This window comes from Hemiscyllium ocellatum, chromosome 3, assembly GCF_020745735.1.
Source record: "Hemiscyllium ocellatum isolate sHemOce1 chromosome 3, sHemOce1.pat.X.cur, whole genome shotgun sequence".
Classification (NCBI taxonomy): Eukaryota; Metazoa; Chordata; class Chondrichthyes; order Orectolobiformes; family Hemiscylliidae; genus Hemiscyllium; species Hemiscyllium ocellatum.
In genome coordinates, this window is record NC_083403.1 from 4,411,915 (window position 1) to 4,435,635 (window position 23,721).

Consider the following 23,721-nt stretch of genomic DNA (forward strand, 5'->3'; position numbering starts at 1 on the left):
AATGTTATGGCTAATAGCATCTTGTAGATGGTTAAGATATATGGTAAAAAGCTGCGGTGCCAGTAGTGATCCCTGCGGTACCCCCCTGGCCACTGCCTGCCATTGGAAAGGGAGGCGTGGAGGAGTGCGGAAGGATGAGAGAATGCAGGCTGCAGCCTGATGAAGCAGGGGGAGGGCTTGCAGTTGGCCTGCGTGGGGATGTGGGAGACTACAGGAGCCTGGTGGGCAAGGGCTGGCTGAAAGGCAGCTGGAGGGACGGAGGGAGGGAAGCACGCACAGAGGAGGAAGAGCAAAGAGAAAAGAGAGAAAAAAAACAAAGGGGATAAAGAGAAAGAGCAGCAAAGAAAATGTGGCTGGCCAGCACGCCTTGAAGTAGGGAGAAAAGGAAGGGGCCGGTGCCTACGGCCATACTAGTCTGAAAACGCCCGATCTCATCTGATCTCGGAAGATAAGCAGACTCAGGCCTGGTTAGTACTTGGATGGGAGACCGCCTGGGAATACCAGGTGCAGTAGACTTTTTCCGCCAGCAGGGGCTGCTCAAGTCACCCCTCTGCACTTGTGTTGTGCCACGCAATGGAGCGGCAGGTTATTTTTGCTGCTGCTGCTGCTGCTGCTGCCGGCCATCAGTCGCCTGCAGGCACCAGACAGGGAGGGGAGGAGAGCGGAGCGCTGCCGAAATCAGCGAGAAAGACGGAAAGAAAGGGATTGGGGCTGCACGCTGTCTGCGGGTGGCAGTCAGGAAAGGAGGACAATAGGTGCAGGAGTTGGCCATTCTGCCTTTCGAGCCTGCACCACCATTCAATATGATCATGGCTGATCATCCTTAATCAGTATCCTGTTCCTGCCTTATCTCCGTAACCCTTGATTCCACTATCCTTGAGAGCTCTATGCAACTCTTTCTTAAATGAATCCAGAGACTGGGCCTCCACTGCCCTCTGGGGCAGAGCATTCCACACAGCCACCACTCTCTGGGTGAAGAAGTTTCTCCTCATCTCTGTCCTAAATGGTCTACCCCGTATTTTTAAGCAGTGTCCTCTGTTTCGGCACTCACCCAGCAGCGGAAACATGTTTCCTGCCGCCAGAGTGTCCAATCCTTTGATGATCTGAAATGTCTCAATCAGATCCCCTCTCAGTCTTCTAAACTCGAGGGTACACACAAGCCCAGTCGCTCCAGTCTTTCAGTGTAAGGTAATCCCGCCAGTCCAGGAATTGACCTGGTGAACCTACGCTGCATTCCCTCAATAGCCAGAATCAAATCTGGAGAGCAGAACTGCACACAGTACTCCAGGTGTGGTCTCACCAGGGCCCTGTACAGCTGCAAAAGAACCTCTTTGCTTCTATACTCCATCCCTCTTGTTATGAAGGCCAGCATGCTATTAGCCTTCTTCACTACCTGCTGTACCTGCATGCTTACCTTCATTGAGTGGTGTACAGGAACCCCCAGATCTCTCTGTCCTGCCCCTTGACCTAAATTGATTCCATTTAGGTAGTAATCTGCCTTGCACCAAAGTGGGTAACCATTGATTTATCCACATTAAATTGCATCTGGCCACTCACCTAACTTGTCCAGGTCACCCTGTAATCTGCTAACATCCTGATGACATTTCACCCTGCCAGCCAGCTTAGTATCATCAGCAAATTTGCTAATGTTATGGCTAATAGCATCTTGTAGATGGTTAAGATATATGGTAAAAAGCTGCGGTCCCAGTAGTGATCCCTGCGGTACCCCCCTGGCCACTGCCTGGCATTGGGAAAGGGAGGCGTGGAGGAGTGCGGAAGGATGAGAGAATGCAGGCTGCAGCCTGATGAAGCAGGGGGAGGGCTTGCAGTTGGCCTGCGTGGGGATGTGGGAGACTACAGGAGCCTGGTGGGCAAGGGCTGGCTGAAAGGCAGCTGGAGGGACGGAGGGAGGGAAGCACGCACAGAGGAGGAAGAGCAAAGAGAAAAGAGAAAAAAAAAACAAAGGGGATAAAGAGAAAGAGCAGCAAAGAAAATGTGGCTGGCCAGCACGCCTTGAAGTAGGGAGAAAAGGAAGGGGCCGGTGCCTACGGCCATACTAGTCTGAAAACGCCCGATCTCGTCTGATCTCGGAAGCTAAGCAGACTCAGGCCTGGTTAGTACTTGGATGGGAGACCGCCTGGGAATACCAGGTGCAGTAGGCTTTTTCCGCCAGCAGGGGCTGCTCAAGTCACCCCTCTGCACTTGTGTTGTGCCACGCAATGGAGCGGCAGGTTATTTTTGCTGCTGCTGCTGCTGCTGCTGCTGCTGTGCCGGCCATCAGTCGCCTGCAGGCACCAGACAGGGAGGGGAGGAGAGCGGAGCGCTGCCGAAATCAGCGAGAAAGACGGAAAGAAAGGGATTGGGGCTGCACGCTGTCTGCGGGTGGCAGTCAGGAAAGGAGGACAATAGGTGCAGGAGTTGGCCATTCTGCCTTTCGAGCCTGCACCACCATTCAATATGATCATGGCTGATCATCCTTAATCAGTATCCTGTTCCTGCCTTATCTCCGTAACCCTTGATTCCAGTATCCTTGAGAGCTCTATGCAACTCTTTCTTAAATGAATCCAGAGACTGGGCCTCCACTGCCCTCTGGGGCAGAGCATTCCACACAGCCACCACTCTCTGGGTGAAGAAGTTTCTCCTCATCTCTGTCCTAAATGGTCTACCCCGTATTTTTAAGCAGTGTCCTCTGTTTCGGCACTCACCCAGCAGCGGAAACATGTTTCCTGCCGCCAGAGTGTCCAATCCTTTGATGATCTGAAATGTCTCAATCAGATCCCCTCTCAGTCTTCTAAACTCGAGGGTACACACAAGCCCAGTCGCTCCAGTCTTTCAGTGTAAGGTAATCCCGCCAGTCCAGGAATTGACCTGGTGAACCTACGCTGCATTCCCTCAATAGCCAGAATCAAATCTGGAGAGCAGAATTGCACACAGTACTCCAGGTGTGGTCTCACCAGGGCCCTGTACAGCTGCAAAAGAACCTCTTTGCTTCTATACTCCATCCCTCTTGTTATGAAGGCCAGCATGCTATTAGCCTTCTTCACTACCTGCTGTACCTGCATGCTTACCTTCATTGAGTGGTGTACAGGAACCCCCAGATCTCTCTGTCCTGCCCCTTGACCTAAATTGATTCCATTTAGGTAGTAATCTGCCTTCCACCAAAGTGGGTAACCATTGAGTTATCCACATTAAATTGCATCTGGCCACTCACCTAACTTGTCCAGGTCACCCTGTAATCTGCTAACATCCTGATGACATTTCACCCTGCCAGCCAGCTTAGTATCATCAGCAAATTTGCTAATGTTATGGCTAATAGCATCTTGTAGATGGTTAAGATATATGGTAAAAAGCTGCGGTGCCAGTAGTGATCCCTGCGGTACCCCCCTGGCCACTGCCTGCCATTGGGAAAGGGAGGCGTGGAGGAGTGCGGAAGGATGAGAGAATGCAGGCTGCAGCCTTATGAAGCAGGGGGAGGGCTTGCAGTTGGCCTGCGTGGGGATGTGGGAGACTACAGGAGCCTGGTGGGCAAGGGCTGGCTGAAAGGCAGCTGGAGGGACGGAGGGAGGGAAGCACGCACAGAGGAGGAAGAGCAAAGAGAAAAGAGAAAAAAAAAACAAAGGGGATAAAGAGAAAGAGCAGCAAAGAAAATGTGGCTGGCCAGCACGCCTTGAAGTAGGGAGAAAAGGAAGGGGCCGGTGCCTACGGCCATACTAGTCTGAAAACGCCCAATCTCGTCTGATCTCGGAAGCTAAGCAGACTCAGGCCTGGTTAGTACTTGGATGGGAGACCGCCTGGGAATACCAGGTGCAGTAGGCTTTTTCCGCCAGCAGGGGCTGCTCAAGTCACCCCTCTGCACTTGTGTTGTGCCACGCAATGGAGCGGCAGGTTATTTTTGCTGCTGCTGCTGCTGCTGCTGCTGCTGTGCCGGCCATCAGTCGCCTGCAGGCACCAGACAGGGAGGGGAGGAGAGCGGAGCGCTGCCGAAATCAGCGAGAAAGACGGAAAGAAAGGGATTGGGGCTGCACGCTGTCTGCGGGTGGCAGTCAGGAAAGGAGGACAATAGGTGCAGGAGTTGGCCATTCTGCCTTTCGAGCCTGCACCACCATTCAATATGATCATGGCTGATCATCCTTAATCAGTATCCTGTTCCTGCCTTATCTCCGTAACCCTTGATTCCAGTATCCTTGAGAGCTCTATGCAACTCATTCTTAAATGAATCCAGAGACTGGGGCCTCCACTGCCCTCTGGGGCAGAGCATTCCACACAGCCACCACTCTCTGGGTGAAGAAGTTCTCCTCATCTCTGTCCTAAATGGTCTACCCGTATTTTTAAGCAGTGTCCTCTGTTTCGGCACTCACCCAGCAGCGGAAACATGTTTCCTGCCGCCAGAGTGTCCAATCCATTGATGATCTGAAATGTCTCAATCAGATCCCCTCTCAGTCTTCTAAACTCGAGGGTACACACAAGCCCAGTCGCTCCAGTCTTTCAGTGTAAGGTAATCCCGCCAGTCCAGGAATTGACCTGGTGAACCTACGCTGCATTCCCTCAATAGCCAGAATCAAATCTGGAGAGCAGAACTGCACACAGTACTCCAGGTGTGGTCTCACCAGGGCCCTGTACAGCTGCAAAAGAACCTCTTTGCTTCTATACTCCATCCCTCTTGTTATGAAGGCCAGCATGCTATTAGCCTTCTTCACTACCTGCTGTACCTGCATGCTTACCTTCATTGAGTGGTGTACAGGAACCCCCAGATCTCTCTGTCCTGCCCCTTGACCTAAATTGATTGCATTTAGGTAGTAATCTGCCTTCCACCAAAGTGGGTAACCATTGATTTATCCACATTAAATTGCATCTGGCCACTCACCTAACTTGTCCAGGTCACCCTGTAATCTGCTAACATCCTGATGACATTTCACCCTGCCAGCCAGCTTAGTATCATCAGCAAATTTGCTAATGTTATGGCTAATAGCATCTTGTAGATGGTTAAGATATATGGTAAAAAGCTGCGGTGCCAGTAGTGATCCCTGCGGTACCCCCCTGGCCACTGCCTGCCATTGGGAAAGGGAGGCGTGGAGGAGTGCGGAAGGATGAGAGAATGCAGGCTGCAGCCTGATGAAGCAGGGGGAGGGCTTGCAGTTGGCCTGCGTGGGGATGTGGGAGACTACAGGAGCCTGGTGGGCAAGGGCTGGCTGAAAGGCAGCTGGAGGGACGGAGGGAGGGAAGCACGCACAGAGGAGGAAGAGCAAAGAGAAAAGAGAAAAAAAAAACAAAGGGGATAAAGAGAAAGAGCAGCAAAGAAAATGTGGCTGGCCAGCACGCCTTGAAGTAGGGAGAAAAGGAAGGGGCCGGTGCCTACGGCCATACTAGTCTGAAAACGCCCGATCTCGTCTGATCTCGGAAGCTAAGCAGACTCAGGCCTGGTTAGTACTTGGATGGGAGACCGCCTGGGAATACCAGGTGCAGTAGGCTTTTTCCGCCAGCAGGGGCTGCTCAAGTCACCCCTCTGCACTTGTGTTGTGCCACGCAATGGAGCGGCAGGTTATTTTTGCTGCTGCTGCTGCTGCTGCTGCTGCTGCTGTGCGGCCATCAGTCGCCTGCAGGCACCAGACAGGGAGGGGAGGAGAGCGGAGCGCTGCCGAAATCAGCGAGAAAGACGGAAAGAAAGGGATTGGGGCTGCACGCTGTCTGCGGGTGGCAGTCAGGAAAGGAGGACAATAGGTGCAGGAGTTGGCCATTCTGCCTTTCGAGCCTGCACCACCATTCAATATGATCATGGCTGATCATCCTTAATCAGTATCCTGTTCCTGCCTTATCTCCGTAACCCTTGATTCCACTATCCTTGAGAGCTCTATGCAACTCTTTCTTAAATGAATCCAGAGACTGGGCCTCCACTGCCCTCTGGGGCAGAGCATTCCACACAGCCACCACTCTCTGGGTGAAGAAGTTTCTCCTCATCTCTGTCCTAAATGGTCTACCCCGTATTTTTAAGCAGTGTCCTCTGTTTCGGCACTCACCCAGCAGCGGAAACATGTTTCCTGCCGCCAGAGTGTCCAATCCTTTGATGATCTGAAATGTCTCAATCAGATCCCCTCTCAGTCTTCTAAACTCGAGGGTACACACAAGCCCAGTCGCTCCAGTCTTTCAGTGTAAGGTAATCCCGCCAGTCCAGGAATTGACCTGGTGAACCTACGCTGCATTCCCTCAATAGCCAGAATCAAATCTGGAGAGCAGAACTGCACACAGTACTCCAGGTGTGGTCTCACCAGGGCCCTGTACAGCTGCAAAAGAACCTCTTTGCTTCTATACTCCATCCCTCTTGTTATGAAGGCCAGCATGCTATTAGCCTTCTTCACTACCTGCTGTACCTGCATGCTTACCTTCATTGAGTGGTGTACAGGAACCCCCAGATCTCTCTGTCCTGCCCCTTGACCTAAATTGATTCCATTTAGGTAGTAATCTGCCTTGCACCAAAGTGGGTAACCATTGATTTATCCACATTAAATTGCATCTGGCCACTCACCTAACTTGTCCAGGTCACCCTGTAATCTGCTAACATCCTGATGACATTTCACCCTGCCAGCCAGCTTAGTATCATCAGCAAATTTGCTAATGTTATGGCTAATAGCATCTTGTAGATGGTTAAGATATATGGTAAAAAGCTGCGGTGCCAGTAGTGATCCCTGCGGTACCCCCCTGGCCACTGCCTGCCATTGGGAAAGGGAGGCGTGGAGGAGTGCGGAAGGATGAGAGAATGCAGGCTGCAGCCTGATGAAGCAGGGGGAGGGCTTGCAGTTGGCCTGCGTGGGGATGTGGGAGACTACAGGAGCCTGGTGGGCAAGGGCTGGCTGAAAGGCAGCTGGAGGGACGGAGGGAGGGAAGCACGCACAGAGGAGGAAGAGCAAAGAGAAAAGAGAAAAAAAAAACAAAGGGGATAAAGAGAAAGAGCAGCAAAGAAAATGTGGCTGGCCAGCACGCCTTGAAGTAGGGAGAAAAGGAAGGGGCCGGTGCCTACGGCCATACTAGTCTGAAAACGCCCGATCTCGTGATCTCGGAAGCTAAGCAGACTCAGGCCTGGTTAGTACTTGGATGGGAGACCGCCTGGGAATACCAGGTGCAGTAGGCTTTTTCCGCCAGCAGGGGCTGCTCAAGTCACCCCTCTGCACTTGTGTTGTGCCACGCAATGGAGCGGCAGGTTATTTTTGCTGCTGCTGCTGCTGCTGCTGCTGCTGCTGCCGGCCATCAGTCGCCTGCAGGCACCAGACAGGGAGGGGAGGAGAGCGGAGCGCTGCCGAAATCAGCGAGAAAGACGGAAAGAAAGGGATTGGGGCTGCACGCTGTCTGCGGGTGGCAGTCAGGAAAGGAGGACAATAGGTGCAGGAGTTGGCCATTCTGCCTTTCGAGCCTGCACCACCATTCAATATGATCATGGCTGATCATCCTTAATCAGTATCCTGTTCCTGCCTTATCTCCGTAACCCTTGATTCCACTATCCTTGAGAGCTCTATGCAACTCTTTCTTAAATGAATCCAGAGACTGGGCCTCCACTGCCCTCTGGGGCAGAGCATTCCACACAGCCACCACTCTCTGGGTGAAGAAGTTTCTCCTCATCTCTGTCCTAAATGGTCTACCCCGTATTTTTAAGCAGTGTCCTCTGTTTCGGCACTCACCCAGCAGCGGAAACATGTTTCCTGCCGCCAGAGTGTCCAATCCTTTGATGATCTGAAATGTCTCAATCAGATCCCCTCTCAGTCTTCTAAACTCGAGGGTACACACAAGCCCAGTCGCTCCAGTCTTTCAGTGTAAGGTAATCCCGCCAGTCCAGGAATTGACCTGGTGAACCTACGCTGCATTCCCTCAATAGCCAGAATCAAATCTGGAGAGCAGAACTGCACACAGTACTCCAGGTGTGGTCTCACCAGGGCCCTGTACAGCTGCAAAAGAACCTCTTTGCTTCTATACTCCATCCCTCTTGTTATGAAGGCCAGCATGCTATTAGCCTTCTTCACTACCTGCTGTACCTGCATGCTTACCTTCATTGAGTGGTGTACAGGAACCCCCAGATCTCTCTGTCCTGCCCCTTGACCTAAATTGATTCCATTTAGGTAGTAATCTGCCTTCCACCAAAGTGGGTAACCATTGATTTATCCACATTAAATTGCATCTGGCCACTCACCTAACTTGTCCAGGTCACCCTGTAATCTGCTAACATCCTGATGACATTTCACCCTGCCAGCCAGCTTAGTATCATCAGCAAATTTGCTAATGTTATGGCTAATAGCATCTTGTAGATGGTTAAGATATATGGTAAAAAGCTGCGGTGCCAGTAGTGATCCCTGCGGTACCCCCCTGGCCACTGCCTGCCATTGGGAAAGGGAGGCGTGGAGGAGTGCGGAAGGATGAGAGAATGCAGGCTGCAGCCTGATGAAGCAGGGGGAGGGCTTGCAGTTGGCCTGCGTGGGGATGTGGGAGACTACAGGAGCCTGGTGGGCAAGGGCTGGCTGAAAGGCAGCTGGAGGGACGGAGGGAGGGAAGCACGCACAGAGGAGGAAGAGCAAAGAGAAAAGAGAAAAAAAAAACAAAGGGGATAAAGAGAAAGAGCAGCAAAGAAAATGTGGCTGGCCAGCACGCCTTGAAGTAGGGAGAAAAGGAAGGGGCCGGTGCCTACGGCCATACTAGTCTGAAAACGCCTCTCGATCTCGGAAGCTAAGCAGACTCAGGCCTGGTTAGTACTTGGATGGGAGACCGCCTGGGAATACCAGGTGCAGTAGGCTTTTTCCGCCAGCAGGGGCTGCTCAAGTCACCCCTCTGCACTTGTGTTGTGCCACGCAATGGAGCGGCAGGTTATTTTTGCTGCTGCTGCTGCTGCTGCTGCTGCTGCCCGGCCATCAGTCGCCTGCAGGCACCAGACAGGGAGGGGAGGAGAGCGGAGCGCTGCCGAAATCAGCGAGAAAGACGGAAAGAAAGGGATTGGGGCTGCACGCTGTCTGCGGGTGGCAGTCAGGAAAGGAGGACAATAGGTGCAGGAGTTGGCCATTCTGCCTTTCGAGCCTGCACCACCATTCAATATGATCATGGCTGATCATCCTTAATCAGTATCCTGTTCCTGCCTTATCTCCGTAACCCTTGATTCCACTATCCTTGAGAGCTCTATGCAACTCTTTCTTAAATGAATCCAGAGACTGGGCCTCCACTGCCCTCTGGGGCAGAGCATTCCACACAGCCACCACTCTCTGGGTGAAGAAGTTTCTCCTCATCTCTGTCCTAAATGGTCTACCCCGTATTTTTAAGCAGTGTCCTCTGTTTCGGCACTCACCCAGCAGCGGAAACATGTTTCCTGCCGCCAGAGTGTCCAATCCTTTGATGATCTGAAATGTCTCAATCAGATCCCCTCTCAGTCTTCTAAACTCGAGGGTACACACAAGCCCAGTCGCTCCAGTCTTTCAGTGTAAGGTAATCCCGCCAGTCCAGGAATTGACCTGGTGAACCTACGCTGCATTCCCTCAATAGCCAGAATCAAATCTGGAGAGCAGAACTGCACACAGTACTCCAGGTGTGGTCTCACCAGGGCCCTGTACAGCTGCAAAAGAACCTCTTTGCTTCTATACTCCATCCCTCTTGTTATGAAGGCCAGCATGCTATTAGCCTTCTTCACTACCTGCTGTACCTGCATGCTTACCTTCATTGAGTGGTGTACAGGAACCCCCAGATCTCTCTGTCCTGCCCCTTGACCTAAATTGATTCCATTTAGGTAGTAATCTGCCTTCCACCAAAGTGGGTAACCATTGATTTATCCACATTAAATTGCATCTGGCCACTCACCTAACTTGTCCAGGTCACCCTGTAATCTGCTAACATCCTGATGACATTTCACCCTGCCAGCCAGCTTAGTATCATCAGCAAATTTGCTAATGTTATGGCTAATAGCATCTTGTAGATGGTTAAGATATATGGTAAAAAGCTGCGGTGCCAGTAGTGATCCCTGCGGTACCCCCCTGGCCACTGCCTGCCATTGGGAAAGGGAGGCGTGGAGGAGTGCGGAAGGATGAGAGAATGCAGGCTGCAGCCTGATGAAGCAGGGGGAGGGCTTGCAGTTGGCCTGCGTGGGGATGTGGGAGACTACAGGAGCCTGGTGGGCAAGGGCTGGCTGAAAGGCAGCTGGAGGGACGGAGGGAGGGAAGCACGCACAGAGGAGGAAGAGCAAAGAGAAAAGAGAAAAAAAAAACAAAGGGGATAAAGAGAAAGAGCAGCAAAGAAAATGTGGCTGGCCAGCACGCCTTGAAGTAGGGAGAAAAGGAAGGGGCCGGTGCCTACGGCCATACTAGTCTGAAAACGCCTGATCTCGGAAGCTAAGCAGACTCAGGCCTGGTTAGTACTTGGATGGGAGACCGCCTGGGAATACCAGGTGCAGTAGGCTTTTTCCGCCAGCAGGGGCTGCTCAAGTCACCCCTCTGCACTTGTGTTGTGCCACGCAATGGAGCGGCAGGTTATTTTTGCTGCTGCTGCTGCTGCTGCTGCTGCTGCTGCCGGCCATCAGTCGCCTGCAGGCACCAGACAGGGAGGGGAGGAGAGCGGAGCGCTGCCGAAATCAGCGAGAAAGACGGAAAGAAAGGGATTGGGGCTGCACGCTGTCTGCGGGTGGCAGTCAGGAAAGGAGGACAATAGGTGCAGGAGTTGGCCATTCTGCCTTTCGAGCCTGCACCACCATTCAATATGATCATGGCTGATCATCCTTAATCAGTATCCTGTTCCTGCCTTATCTCCGTAACCCTTGATTCCACTATCCTTGAGAGCTCTATGCAACTCTTTCTTAAATGAATCCAGAGACTGGGCCTCCACTGCCCTCTGGGGCAGAGCATTCCACACAGCCACCACTCTCTGGGTGAAGAAGTTTCTCCTCATCTCTGTCCTAAATGGTCTACCCCGTATTTTTAAGCAGTGTCCTCTGTTTCGGCACTCACCCAGCAGCGGAAACATGTTTCCTGCCGCCAGAGTGTCCAATCCTTTGATGATCTGAAATGTCTCAATCAGATCCCCTCTCAGTCTTCTAAACTCGAGGGTACACACAAGCCCAGTCGCTCCAGTCTTTCAGTGTAAGGTAATCCCGCCAGTCCAGGAATTGACCTGGTGAACCTACGCTGCATTCCCTCAATAGCCAGAATCAAATCTGGAGAGCAGAACTGCACACAGTACTCCAGGTGTGGTCTCACCAGGGCCCTGTACAGCTGCAAAAGAACCTCTTTGCTTCTATACTCCATCCCTCTTGTTATGAAGGCCAGCATGCTATTAGCCTTCTTCACTACCTGCTGTACCTGCATGCTTACCTTCATTGAGTGGTGTACAGGAACCCCCAGATCTCTCTGTCCTGCCCCTTGACCTAAATTGATTCCATTTAGGTAGTAATCTGCCTTCCACCAAAGTGGGTAACCATTGATTTATCCACATTAAATTGCATCTGGCCACTCACCTAACTTGTCCAGGTCACCCTGTAATCTGCTAACATCCTGATGACATTTCACCCTGCCAGCCAGCTTAGTATCATCAGCAAATTTGCTAATGTTATGGCTAATAGCATCTTGTAGATGGTTAAGATATATGGTAAAAAGCTGCGGTGCCAGTAGTGATCCCTGCGGTACCCCCCTGGCCACTGCCTGCCATTGGGAAAGGGAGGCGTGGAGGAGTGCGGAAGGATGAGAGAATGCAGGCTGCAGCCTTATGAAGCAGGGGGAGGGCTTGCAGTTGGCCTGCGTGGGGATGTGGGAGACTACAGGAGCCTGGTGGGCAAGGGCTGGCTGAAAGGCAGCTGGAGGGACGGAGGGAGGGAAGCACGCACAGAGGAGGAAGAGCAAAGAGAAAAGAGAAAAAAAAAACAAAGGGGATAAAGAGAAAGAGCAGCAAAGAAAATGTGGCTGGCCAGCACGCCTTGAAGTAGGGAGAAAAGGAAGGGGCCGGTGCCTACGGCCATACTAGTCTGAAAACGCCCGATCTCGTCTGATCTCGGAAGCTAAGCAGACTCAGGCCTGGTTAGTACTTGGATGGGAGACCGCCTGGGAATACCAGGTGCAGTAGGCTTTTTCCGCCAGCAGGGGCTGCTCAAGTCACCCCTCTGCACTTGTGTTGTGCCACGCAATGGAGCGGCAGGTTATTTTTGCTGCTGCTGCTGCTGCTGCTGGCCATCAGTCGCCTGCAGGCACCAGACAGGGAGGGGAGGAGAGCGGAGCGCTGCCGAAATCAGCGAGAAAGACGGAAAGAAAGGGATTGGGGCTGCACGCTGTCTGCGGGTGGCAGTCAGGAAAGGAGGACAATAGGTGCAGGAGTTGGCCATTCTGCCTTTCGAGCCTGCACCACCATTCAATATGATCATGGCTGATCATCCTTAATCAGTATCCTGTTCCTGCCTTATCTCCGTAACCCTTGATTCCACTATCCTTGAGAGCTCTATGCAACTCTTTCTTAAATGAATCCAGAGACTGGGCCTCCACTGCCCTCTGGGGCAGAGCATTCCACACAGCCACCACTCTCTGGGTGAAGAAGTTTCTCCTCATCTCTGTCCTAAATGGTCTACCCCGTATTTTTAAGCAGTGTCCTCTGTTTCGGCACTCACCCAGCAGCGGAAACATGTTTCCTGCCGCCAGAGTGTCCAATCCTTTGATGATCTGAAATGTCTCAATCAGATCCCCTCTCAGTCTTCTAAACTCGAGGGTACACACAAGCCCAGTCGCTCCAGTCTTTCAGTGTAAGGTAATCCCGCCAGTCCAGGAATTGACCTGGTGAACCTACGCTGCATTCCCTCAATAGCCAGAATCAAATCTGGAGAGCAGAACTGCACACAGTACTCCAGGTGTGGTCTCACCAGGGCCCTGTACAGCTGCAAAAGAACCTCTTTGCTTCTATACTCCATCCCTCTTGTTATGAAGGCCAGCATGCTATTAGCCTTCTTCACTACCTGCTGTACCTGCATGCTTACCTTCATTGAGTGGTGTACAGGAACCCCCAGATCTCTCTGTCCTGCCCCTTGACCTAAATTGATTCCATTTAGGTAGTAATCTGCCTTCCACCAAAGTGGGTAACCATTGATTTATCCACATTAAATTGCATCTGGCCACTCACCTAACTTGTCCAGGTCACCCTGTAATCTGCTAACATCCTGATGACATTTCACCCTGCCAGCCAGCTTAGTATCATCAGCAAATTTGCTAATGTTATGGCTAATAGCATCTTGTAGATGGTTAAGATATATGGTAAAAAGCTGCGGTGCCAGTAGTGATCCCTGCGGTACCCCCCTGGCCACTGCCTGCCATTGGGAAAGGGAGGCGTGGAGGAGTGCGGAAGGATGAGAGAATGCAGGCTGCAGCCTGATGAAGCAGGGGGAGGGCTTGCAGTTGGCCTGCGTGGGGATGTGGGAGACTACAGGAGCCTGGTGGGCAAGGGCTGGCTGAAAGGCAGCTGGAGGGACGGAGGGAGGGAAGCACGCACAGAGGAGGAAGAGCAAAGAGAAAAGAGAAAAAAAAAACAAAGGGGATAAAGAGAAAGAGCAGCAAAGAAAATGTGGCTGGCCAGCACGCCTTGAAGTAGGGAGAAAAGGAAGGGGCCGGTGCCTACGGCCATACTAGTCTGAAAACGCCCGATCTCGTCTGATCTCGGAAGCTAAGCAGACTCAGGCCTGGTTAGTACTTGGATGGGAGACCGCCTGGGAATACCAGGTGCAGTAGGCTTTTTCCGCCAGCAGGGGCTGCTCAAGTCACCCCTCTGCACTTGTGTTGTGCCACGCAATGGAGCGGCAGGTTATTTTTGCTGCTGCTGCTGCTGCTGCTGTGCCGGCCATCAGTCGCCTGCAGGCACCAGACAGGGAGGGGAGGAGAGCGGAGCGCTGCCGAAATCAGCGAGAAAGACGGAAAGAAAGGGATTGGGGCTGCACGCTGTCTGCGGGTGGCAGTCAGGAAAGGAGGACAATAGGTGCAGGAGTTGGCCATTCTGCCTTTCGAGCCTGCACCACCATTCAATATGATCATGGCTGATCATCCTTAATCAGTATCCTGTTCCTGCCTTATCTCCGTAACCCTTGATTCCACTATCCTTGAGAGCTCTATGCAACTCTTTCTTAAATGAATCCAGAGACTGGGCCTCCACTGCCCTCTGGGGCAGAGCATTCCACACAGCCACCACTCTCTGGGTGAAGAAGTTTCTCCTCATCTCTGTCCTAAATGGTCTACCCCGTATTTTTAAGCAGTGTCCTCTGTTTCGGCACTCACCCAGCAGCGGAAACATGTTTCCTGCCGCCAGAGTGTCCAATCCTTTGATGATCTGAAATGTCTCAATCAGATCCCCTCTCAGTCTTCTAAACTCGAGGGTACACACAAGCCCAGTCGCTCCAGTCTTTCAGTGTAAGGTAATCCCGCCAGTCCAGGAATTGACCTGGTGAACCTACGCTGCATTCCCTCAATAGCCAGAATCAAATCTGGAGAGCAGAACTGCACACAGTACTCCAGGTGTGGTCTCACCAGGGCCCTGTACAGCTGCAAAAGAACCTCTTTGCTTCTATACTCCATCCCTCTTGTTATGAAGGCCAGCATGCTATTAGCCTTCTTCACTACCTGCTGTACCTGCATGCTTACCTTCATTGAGTGGTGTACAGGAACCCCCAGATCTCTCTGTCCTGCCCCTTGACCTAAATTGATTCCATTTAGGTAGTAATCTGCCTTCCACCAAAGTGGGTAACCATTGATTTATCCACATTAAATTGCATCTGGCCACTCACCTAACTTGTCCAGGTCACCCTGTAATCTGCTAACATCCTGATGACATTTCACCCTGCCAGCCAGCTTAGTATCATCAGCAAATTTGCTAATGTTATGGCTAATAGCATCTTGTAGATGGTTAAGATATATGGTAAAAAGCTGCGGTGCCAGTAGTGATCCCTGCGGTACCCCCCTGGCCACTGCCTGCCATTGGGAAAGGGAGGCGTGGAGGAGTGCGGAAGGATGAGAGAATGCAGGCTGCAGCCTGATGAAGCAGGGGGAGGGCTTGCAGTTGGCCTGCGTGGGGATGTGGGAGACTACAGGAGCCTGGTGGGCAAGGGCTGGCTGAAAGGCAGCTGGAGGGACGGAGGGAGGGAAGCACGCACAGAGGAGGAAGAGCAAAGAGAAAAGAGAAAAAAAAAACAAAGGGGATAAAGAGAAAGAGCAGCAAAGAAAATGTGGCTGGCCAGCACGCCTTGAAGTAGGGAGAAAAGGAAGGGGCCGGTGCCTACGGCCATACTAGTCTGAAAACGCCCGATCTCGTCTGATCTCGGAAGCTAAGCAGACTCAGGCCTGGTTAGTACTTGGATGGGAGACCGCCTGGGAATACCAGGTGCAGTAGGCTTTTTCCGCCAGCAGGGGCTGCTCAAGTCACCCCTCTGCACTTGTGTTGTGCCACGCAATGGAGCGGCAGGTTATTTTTGCTGCTGCTGCTGCTGCTGCTGCTGCTGTGCCGGCCATCAGTCGCCTGCAGGCACCAGACAGGGAGGGGAGGAGAGCGGAGCGCTGCCGAAATCAGCGAGAAAGACGGAAAGAAAGGGATTGGGGCTGCACGCTGTCTGCGGGTGGCAGTCAGGAAAGGAGGACAATAGGTGCAGGAGTTGGCCATTCTGCCTTTCGAGCCTGCACCACCATTCAATATGATCATGGCTGATCATCCTTAATCAGTATCCTGTTCCTGCCTTATCTCCGTAACCCTTGATTCCACTATCCTTGAGAGCTCTATGCAACTCTTTCTTAAATGAATCCAGAGACTGGGCCTCCACTGCCCTCTGGGGCAGAGCATTCCACACAGCCACCACTCTCTGGGTGAAGAAGTTTCTCCTCATCTCTGTCCTAAATGGTCTACCCCGTATTTTTAAGCAGTGTCCTCTGTTTCGGCACTCACCCAGCAGCGGAAACATGTTTCCTGCCGCCAGAGTGTCCAATCCTTTGATGATCTGAAATGTCTCAATCAGATCCCCTCTCAGTCTTCTAAACTCGAGGGTACACACAAGCCCAGTCGCTCCAGTCTTTCAGTGTAAGGTAATCCCGCCAGTCCAGGAATTGACCTGGTGAACCTACGCTGCATTCCCTCAATAGCCAGAATCAAATCTGGAGAGCAGAACTGCACACAGTACTCCAGGTGTGGTCTCACCAGGGCCCTGTACAGCTGCAAAAGAACCTCTTTGCTTCTATACTCCATCCCTCTTGTTATGAAGGCCAGCATGCTATTAGCCTTCTTCACTACCTGCTGTACCTGCATGCTTACCTTCATTGAGTGGTGTACAGGAACCCCCAGATCTCTCTGTCCTGCCCCTTGACCTAAATTGATTGCATTTAGGTAGTAATCTGCCTTCCACCAAAGTGGGTAACCATTGATTTATCCACATTAAATTGCATCTGGCCACTCACCTAACTTGTCCAGGTCACCCTGTAATCTGCTAACATCCTGATGACATTTCACCCTGCCAGCCAGCTTAGTATCATCAGCAAATTTGCTAATGTTATGGCTAATAGCATCTTGTAGATGGTTAAGATATATGGTAAAAAGCTGCGGTGCCAGTAGTGATCCCTGCGGTACCCCCCTGGCCACTGCCTGCCATTGGGAAAGGGAGGCGTGGAGGAGTGCGGAAGGATGAGAGAATGCAGGCTGCAGCCTGATGAAGCAGGGGGAGGGCTTGCAGTTGGCCTGCGTGGGGATGTGGGAGACTACAGGAGCCTGGTGGGCAAGGGCTGGCTGAAAGGCAGCTGGAGGGACGGAGGGAGGGAAGCACGCACAGAGGAGGAAGAGCAAAGAGAAAAGAGAAAAAAAAAACAAAGGGGATAAAGAGAAAGAGCAGCAAAGAAAATGTGGCTGGCCAGCACGCCTTGAAGTAGGGAGAAAAGGAAGGGGCCGGTGCCTACGGCCATACTAGTCTGAAAACGCCCGATCTCGTCTGATCTCGGAAGCTAAGCAGACTCAGGCCTGGTTAGTACTTGGATGGGAGACCGCCTGGGAATACCAGGTGCAGTAGGCTTTTTCCGCCAGCAGGGGCTGCTCAAGTCACCCCTCTGCACTTGTGTTGTGCCACGCAATGGAGCGGCAGGTTATTTTTGCTGCTGCTGCTGCTGCTGCTGCTGCTGTGCCGGCCATCAGTCGCCTGCAGGCACCAGACAGGGAGGGGAGGAGAGCGGAGCGCTGCCGAAATCAGCGAGAAAGACGGAAAGAAAGGGATTGGGGCTGCACGCTGTCTGCGGGTGGCAGTCAGGAAAGGAGGACAATAGGTGCAGGAGTTGGCCATTCTGCCTTTCGAGCCTGCACCACCATTCAATATGATCATGGCTGATCATCCTTAATCAGTATCCTGTTCCTGCCTTATCTCCGTAACCCTTGATTCCACTATCCTTGAGAGCTCTATGCAACTCTTTCTTAAATGAATCCAGAGACTGGGCCTCCACTGCCCTCTGGGGCAGAGCATTCCACACAGCCACCACTCTCTGGGTGAAGAAGTTTCTCCTCATCTCTGTCCTAAATGGTCTACCCCGTATTTTTAAGCAGTGTCCTCTGTTTCGGCACTCACCCAGCAGCGGAAACATGTTTCCTGCCGCCAGAGTGTCCAATCCTTTGATGATCTGAAATGTCTCAATCAGATCCCCTCTCAGTCTTCTAAACTCGAGGGTACACACAAGCCCAGTCGCTCCAGTCTTTCAGTGTAAGGTAATCCCGCCAGTCCAGGAATTGACCTGGTGAACCTACGCTGCATTCCCTCAATAGCCAGAATCAAATCTGGAGAGCAGAACTGCACACAGTACTCCAGGTGTGGTCTCACCAGGGCCCTGTACAGCTGCAAAAGAACCTCTTTGCTTCTATACTCCATCCCTCTTGTTATGAAGGCCAGCATGCTATTAGCCTTCTTCACTACCTGCTGTACCTGCATGCTTACCTTCATTGAGTGGTGTACAGGAACCCCCAGATCTCTCTGTCCTGCCCCTTGACCTAAATTGATTCCATTTAGGTAGTAATCTGCCTTCCACCAAAGTGGGTAACCATTGATTTATCCACATTAAATTGCATCTGGCCACTCACCTAACTTGTCCAGGTCACCCTGTAATCTGCTAACATCCTGATGACATTTCACCCTGCCAGCCAGCTTAGTATCATCAGCAAATTTGCTAATGTTATGGCTAATAGCATCTTGTAGATGGTTAAGATATATGGTAAAAAGCTGCGGTGCCAGTAGTGATCCCTGCGGTACCCCCCTGGCCACTGCCTGCCATTGGGAAAGGGAGGCGTGGAGGAGTGCGGAAGGATGAGAGAATGCAGGCTGCAGCCTGATGAAGCAGGGGGAGGGCTTGCAGTTGGCCTGCGTGGGGATGTGGGAGACTACAGGAGCCTGGTGGGCAAGGGCTGGCTGAAAGGCAGCTGGAGGGACGGAGGGAGGGAAGCACGCACAGAGGAGGAAGAGCAAAGAGAAAAGAGAAAAAAAAAACAAAGGGGATAAAGAGAAAGAGCAGCAAAGAAAATGTGGCTGGCCAGCACGCCTTGAAGTAGGGAGAAAAGGAAGGGGCCGGTGCCTACGGCCATACTAGTCTGAAAACGCCCGATCTCGTCTGATCTCGGAAGCTAAGCAGACTCAGGCCTGGTTAGTACTTGGATGGGAGACCGCCTGGGAATACCAGGTGCAGTAGGCTTTTTCCGCCAGCAGGGGCTGCTCAAGTCACCCCTCTGCACTTGTGTTGTGCCACGCAATGGAGCGGCAGGTTATTTTTGCTGCTGCTGCTGCTGCTGCTGCGGCCATCAGTCGCCTGCAGGCACCAGACAGGGAGGGGAGGAGAGCGGAGCGCTGCCGAAATCAGCGAGAAAGACGGAAAGAAAGGGATTGGGGCTGCACGCTGTCTGCGGGTGGCAGTCAGGAAAGGAGGACAATAGGTGCAGGAGTTGGCCATTCTGCCTTTCGAGCCTGCACCACCATTCAATATGATCATGGCTGATCATCCTTAATCAGTATCCTGTTCCTGCCTTATCTCCGTAACCCTTGATTCCACTATCCTTGAGAGCTCTATGCAACTCTTTCTTAAATGAATCCAGAGACTGGGCCTCCACTGCCCTCTGGGGCAGAGCATTCCACACAGCCACCACTCTCTGGGTGAAGAAGTTTCTCCTCATCTCTGTCCTAAATGGTCTACCCCGTATTTTTAAGCAGTGTCCTCTGTTTCGGCACTCACCCAGCAGCGGAAACATGTTTCCTGCCGCCAGAGTGTCCAATCCTTTGATGATCTGAAATGTCTCAATCAGATCCCCTCTCAGTCTTCTAAACTCGAGGGTACACACAAGCCCAGTCGCTCCAGTCTTTCAGTGTAAGGTAATCCCGCCAGTCCAGGAATTGACCTGGTGAACCTACGCTGCATTCCCTCAATAGCCAGAATCAAATCTGGAGAGCAGAACTGCACACAGTACTCCAGGTGTGGTCTCACCAGGGCCCTGTACAGCTGCAAAAGAACCTCTTTGCTTCTATACTCCATCCCTCTTGTTATGAAGGCCAGCATGCTATTAGCCTTCTTCACTACCTGCTGTACCTGCATGCTTACCTTCATTGAGTGGTGTACAGGAACCCCCAGATCTCTCTGTCCTGCCCCTTGACCTAAATTGATTCCATTTAGGTAGTAATCTGCCTTCCACCAAAGTGGGTAACCATTGATTTATCCACATTAAATTGCATCTGGCCACTCACCTAACTTGTCCAGGTCACCCTGTAATCTGCTAACATCCTGATGACATTTCACCCTGCCAGCCAGCTTAGTATCATCAGCAAATTTGCTAATGTTATGGCTAATAGCATCTTGTAGATGGTTAAGATATATGGTAAAAAGCTGCGGTGCCAGTAGTGATCCCTGCGGTACCCCCCTGGCCACTGCCTGCCATTGGGAAAGGGAGGCGTGGAGGAGTGCGGAAGGATGAGAGAATGCAGGCTGCAGCCTTATGAAGCAGGGGGAGGGCTTGCAGTTGGCCTGCGTGGGGATGTGGGAGACTACAGGAGCCTGGTGGGCAAGGGCTGGCTGAAAGGCAGCTGGAGGGACGGAGGGAGGGAAGCACGCACAGAGGAGGAAGAGCAAAGAGAAAAGAGAAAAAAAAAACAAAGGGGATAAAGAGAAAGAGCAGCAAAGAAAATGTGGCTGGCCAGCACGCCTTGAAGTAGGGAGAAAAGGAAGGGGCCGGTGCCTACGGCCATACTAGTCTGAAAACGCCCGATCTCGTCTGATCTCGGAAGCTAAGCAGACTCAGGCCTGGTTAGTACTTGGATGGGAGACCGCCTGGGAATACCAGGTGCAGTAGGCTTTTTCCGCCAGCAGGGGCTGCTCAAGTCACCCCTCTGCACTTGTGTTGTGCCACGCAATGGAGCGGCAGGTTATTTTTGCTGCTGCTGCTGCTGCTGCTGCTGTGCCGGCCATCAGTCGCCTGCAGGCACCAGACAGGGAGGGGAGGAGAGCGGAGCGCTGCCGAAATCAGCGAGAAAGACGGAAAGAAAGGGATTGGGGCTGCACGCTGTCTGCGGGTGGCAGTCAGGAAAGGAGGACAATAGGTGCAGGAGTTGGCCATTCTGCCTTTCGAGCCTGCACCACCATTCAATATGATCATGGCTGATCATCCTTAATCAGTATCCTGTTCCTGCCTTATCTCCGTAACCCTTGATTCCACTATCCTTGAGAGCTCTATGCAACTCTTTCTTAAATGAATCCAGAGACTGGGCCTCCACTGCCCTCTGGGGCAGAGCATTCCACACAGCCACCACTCTCTGGGTGAAGAAGTTTCTCCTCATCTCTGTCCTAAATGGTCTACCCCGTATTTTTAAGCAGTGTCCTCTGTTTCGGCACTCACCCAGCAGCGGAAACATGTTTCCTGCCGCCAGAGTGTCCAATCCTTTGATGATCTGAAATGTCTCAATCAGATCCCCTCTCAGTCTTCTAAACTCGAGGGTACACACAAGCCCAGTCGCTCCAGTCTTTCAGTGTAAGGTAATCCCGCCAGTCCAGGAATTGACCTGGTGAACCTACGCTGCATTCCCTCAATAGCCAGAATCAAATCTGGAGAGCAGAACTGCACACAGTACTCCAGGTGTGGTCTCACCAGGGCCCTGTACAGCTGCAAAAGAACCTCTTTGCTTCTATACTCCATCCCTCTTGTTATGAAGGCCAGCATGCTATTAGCCTTCTTCACTACCTGCTGTACCTGCATGCTTACCTTCATTGAGTGGTGTACAGGAACCCCCAGATCTCTCTGTCCTGCCCCTTGACCTAAATTGATTCCATTTAGGTAGTAATCTGCCTTCACCAAAGTGGGTAACCATTGATTTATCCACATTAAATTGCATCTGGCCACTCACCTAACTTGTCCAGGTCACCCTGTAATCTGCTAACATCCTGATGACATTTCACCCTGCCAGCCAGCTTAGTATCATCAGCAAATTTGCTAATGTTATGGCTAATAGCATCTTGTAGATGGTTAAGATATATGGTAAAAAGCTGCGGTGCCAGTAGTGATCCCTGCGGTACCCCCCTGGCCACTGCCTGCCATTGGGAAAGGGAGGCGTGGAGGAGTGCGGAAGGATGAGAGAATGCAGGCTGCAGCCTGATGAAGCAGGGGGAGGGCTTGCAGTTGGCCTGCGTGGGGATGTGGGAGACTACAGGAGCCTGGTGGGCAAGGGCTGGCTGAAAGGCAGCTGGAGGGACGGAGGGAGGGAAGCACGCACAGAGGAGGAAGAGCAAAGAGAAAAGAGAAAAAAAAAACAAAGGGGATAAAGAGAAAGAGCAGCAAAGAAAATGTGGCTGGCCAGCACGCCTTGAAGTAGGGAGAAAAGGAAGGGGCCGGTGCCTACGGCCATACTAGTCTGAAAACGCCCGATCTCGTCTGATCTCGGAAGCTAAGCAGACTCAGGCCTGGTTAGTACTTGGATGGGAGACCGCCTGGGAATACCAGGTGCAGTAGGCTTTTTCCGCCAGCAGGGGCTGCTCAAGTCACCCCTCTGCACTTGTGTTGTGCCACGCAATGGAGCGGCAGGTTATTTTTGCTGCTGCTGCTGCTGCTGCTGCTGCTGCCGGCCATCAGTCGCCTGCAGGCACCAGACAGGGAGGGGAGGAGAGCGGAGCGCTGCCGAAATCAGCGAGAAAGACGGAAAGAAAGGGATTGGGGCTGCACGCTGTCTGCGGGTGGCAGTCAGGAAAGGAGGACAATAGGTGCAGGAGTTGGCCATTCTGCCTTTCGAGCCTGCACCACCATTCAATATGATCATGGCTGATCATCCTTAATCAGTATCCTGTTCCTGCCTTATCTCCGTAACCCTTGATTCCACTATCCTTGAGAGCTCTATGCAACTCTTTCTTAAATGAATCCAGAGACTGGGCCTCCACTGCCCTCTGGGGCAGAGCATTCCACACAGCCACCACTCTCTGGGTGAAGAAGTTTCTCCTCATCTCTGTCCTAAATGGTCTACCCCGTATTTTTAAGCAGTGTCCTCTGTTTCGGCACTCACCCAGCAGCGGAAACATGTTTCCTGCCGCCAGAGTGTCCAATCCTTTGATGATCTGAAATGTCTCAATCAGATCCCCTCTCAGTCTTCTAAACTCGAGGGTACACACAAGCCCAGTCGCTCCAGTCTTTCAGTGTAAGGTAATCCCGCCAGTCCAGGAATTGACCTGGTGAACCTACGCTGCATTCCCTCAATAGCCAGAATCAAATCTGGAGAGCAGAACTGCACACAGTACTCCAGGTGTGGTCTCACCAGGGCCCTGTACAGCTGCAAAAGAACCTCTTTGCTTCTATACTCCATCCCTCTTGTTATGAAGGCCAGCATGCTATTAGCCTTCTTCACTACCTGCTGTACCTGCATGCTTACCTTCATTGAGTGGTGTACAGGAACCCCCAGATCTCTCTGTCCTGCCCCTTGACCTAAATTGATTCCATTTAGGTAGTAATCTGCCTTCCACCAAAGTGGGTAACCATTGATTTATCCACATTAAATTGCATCTGGCCACTCACCTAACTTGTCCAGGTCACCCTGTAATCTGCTAACATCCTGATGACATTTCACCCTGCCAGCCAGCTTAGTATCATCAGCAAATTTGCTAATGTTATGGCTAATAGCATCTTGTAGATGGTTAAGATATATGGTAAAAAGCTGCGGTGCCAGTAGTGATCCCTGCGGTACCCCCCTGGCCACTGCCTGCCATTGGGAAAGGGAGGCGTGGAGGAGTGCGGAAGGATGAGAGAATGCAGGCTGCAGCCTTATGAAGCAGGGGGAGGGCTTGCAGTTGGCCTGCGTGGGGATGTGGGAGACTACAGGAGCCTGGTGGGCAAGGGCTGGCTGAAAGGCAGCTGGAGGGACGGAGGGAGGGAAGCACGCACAGAGGAGGAAGAGCAAAGAGAAAAGAGAAAAAAAAAACAAAGGGGATAAAGAGAAAGAGCAGCAAAGAAAATGTGGCTGGCCAGCACGCCTTGAAGTAGGGAGAAAAGGAAGGGGCCGGTGCCTACGGCCATACTAGTCTGAAAACGCCCGATCTCGTCTGATCTCGGAAGCTAAGCAGACTCAGGCCTGGTTAGTACTTGGATGGGAGACCGCCTGGGAATACCAGGTGCAGTAGGCTTTTTCCGCCAGCAGGGGCTGCTCAAGTCACCCCTCTGCACTTGTGTTGTGCCACGCAATGGAGCGGCAGGTTATTTTTGCTGCTGCTGCTGCTGCTGCTGCTGCTG

General features: G+C 52.1%; 13 non-coding genes and 2 pseudogenes across 13 annotated transcripts; all 15 read left to right on the plus strand.

Moving 5' to 3' along the window:
• Positions 1-397: 397 nt before the first annotated feature.
• LOC132808376 (5S ribosomal RNA) lies at positions 398-516 on the plus strand. The gene has a single exon (XR_009642076.1). It is a non-coding gene; the product is annotated as a 5S ribosomal RNA (ribosomal RNA).
• Positions 517-2,043: 1,527 nt separating this feature from the next.
• On the plus strand, positions 2,044-2,162 carry LOC132809241 (5S ribosomal RNA). The gene has a single exon (XR_009642249.1). It is a non-coding gene; the product is annotated as a 5S ribosomal RNA (ribosomal RNA).
• Positions 2,163-3,697: 1,535 nt separating this feature from the next.
• On the plus strand, positions 3,698-3,816 carry LOC132808646 (5S ribosomal RNA). Its single transcript, XR_009642130.1, has one exon. It is a non-coding gene; the product is annotated as a 5S ribosomal RNA (ribosomal RNA).
• Positions 3,817-5,350: 1,534 nt separating this feature from the next.
• Positions 5,351-5,469, plus strand: LOC132809341 (5S ribosomal RNA). Its single transcript, XR_009642262.1, has one exon. It is a non-coding gene; the product is annotated as a 5S ribosomal RNA (ribosomal RNA).
• Positions 5,470-7,006: 1,537 nt separating this feature from the next.
• LOC132808687 (5S ribosomal RNA) lies at positions 7,007-7,123 on the plus strand. Its single transcript, XR_009642137.1, has one exon. It is a non-coding gene; the product is annotated as a 5S ribosomal RNA (ribosomal RNA).
• A 1,536-nt stretch (positions 7,124-8,659) lies between these two features.
• Positions 8,660-8,771, plus strand: LOC132809020 (5S ribosomal RNA; annotated as a pseudogene).
• Positions 8,772-10,305: 1,534 nt separating this feature from the next.
• Positions 10,306-10,414, plus strand: LOC132808916 (5S ribosomal RNA; annotated as a pseudogene).
• Positions 10,415-11,950: 1,536 nt separating this feature from the next.
• Positions 11,951-12,069, plus strand: LOC132809430 (5S ribosomal RNA). Its single transcript, XR_009642310.1, has one exon. It is a non-coding gene; the product is annotated as a 5S ribosomal RNA (ribosomal RNA).
• A 1,524-nt stretch (positions 12,070-13,593) lies between these two features.
• LOC132809514 (5S ribosomal RNA) lies at positions 13,594-13,712 on the plus strand. The gene has a single exon (XR_009642382.1). It is a non-coding gene; the product is annotated as a 5S ribosomal RNA (ribosomal RNA).
• A 1,529-nt stretch (positions 13,713-15,241) lies between these two features.
• LOC132809602 (5S ribosomal RNA) lies at positions 15,242-15,360 on the plus strand. Its single transcript, XR_009642450.1, has one exon. It is a non-coding gene; the product is annotated as a 5S ribosomal RNA (ribosomal RNA).
• A 1,535-nt stretch (positions 15,361-16,895) lies between these two features.
• On the plus strand, positions 16,896-17,014 carry LOC132809613 (5S ribosomal RNA). The gene has a single exon (XR_009642461.1). It is a non-coding gene; the product is annotated as a 5S ribosomal RNA (ribosomal RNA).
• Positions 17,015-18,549: 1,535 nt separating this feature from the next.
• LOC132809624 (5S ribosomal RNA) lies at positions 18,550-18,668 on the plus strand. The gene has a single exon (XR_009642472.1). It is a non-coding gene; the product is annotated as a 5S ribosomal RNA (ribosomal RNA).
• Positions 18,669-20,194: 1,526 nt separating this feature from the next.
• On the plus strand, positions 20,195-20,313 carry LOC132809635 (5S ribosomal RNA). The gene has a single exon (XR_009642483.1). It is a non-coding gene; the product is annotated as a 5S ribosomal RNA (ribosomal RNA).
• Positions 20,314-21,844: 1,531 nt separating this feature from the next.
• Positions 21,845-21,963, plus strand: LOC132809655 (5S ribosomal RNA). The gene has a single exon (XR_009642489.1). It is a non-coding gene; the product is annotated as a 5S ribosomal RNA (ribosomal RNA).
• A 1,533-nt stretch (positions 21,964-23,496) lies between these two features.
• Positions 23,497-23,615, plus strand: LOC132809666 (5S ribosomal RNA). The gene has a single exon (XR_009642490.1). It is a non-coding gene; the product is annotated as a 5S ribosomal RNA (ribosomal RNA).
• Positions 23,616-23,721: the final 106 nt, after the last annotated feature.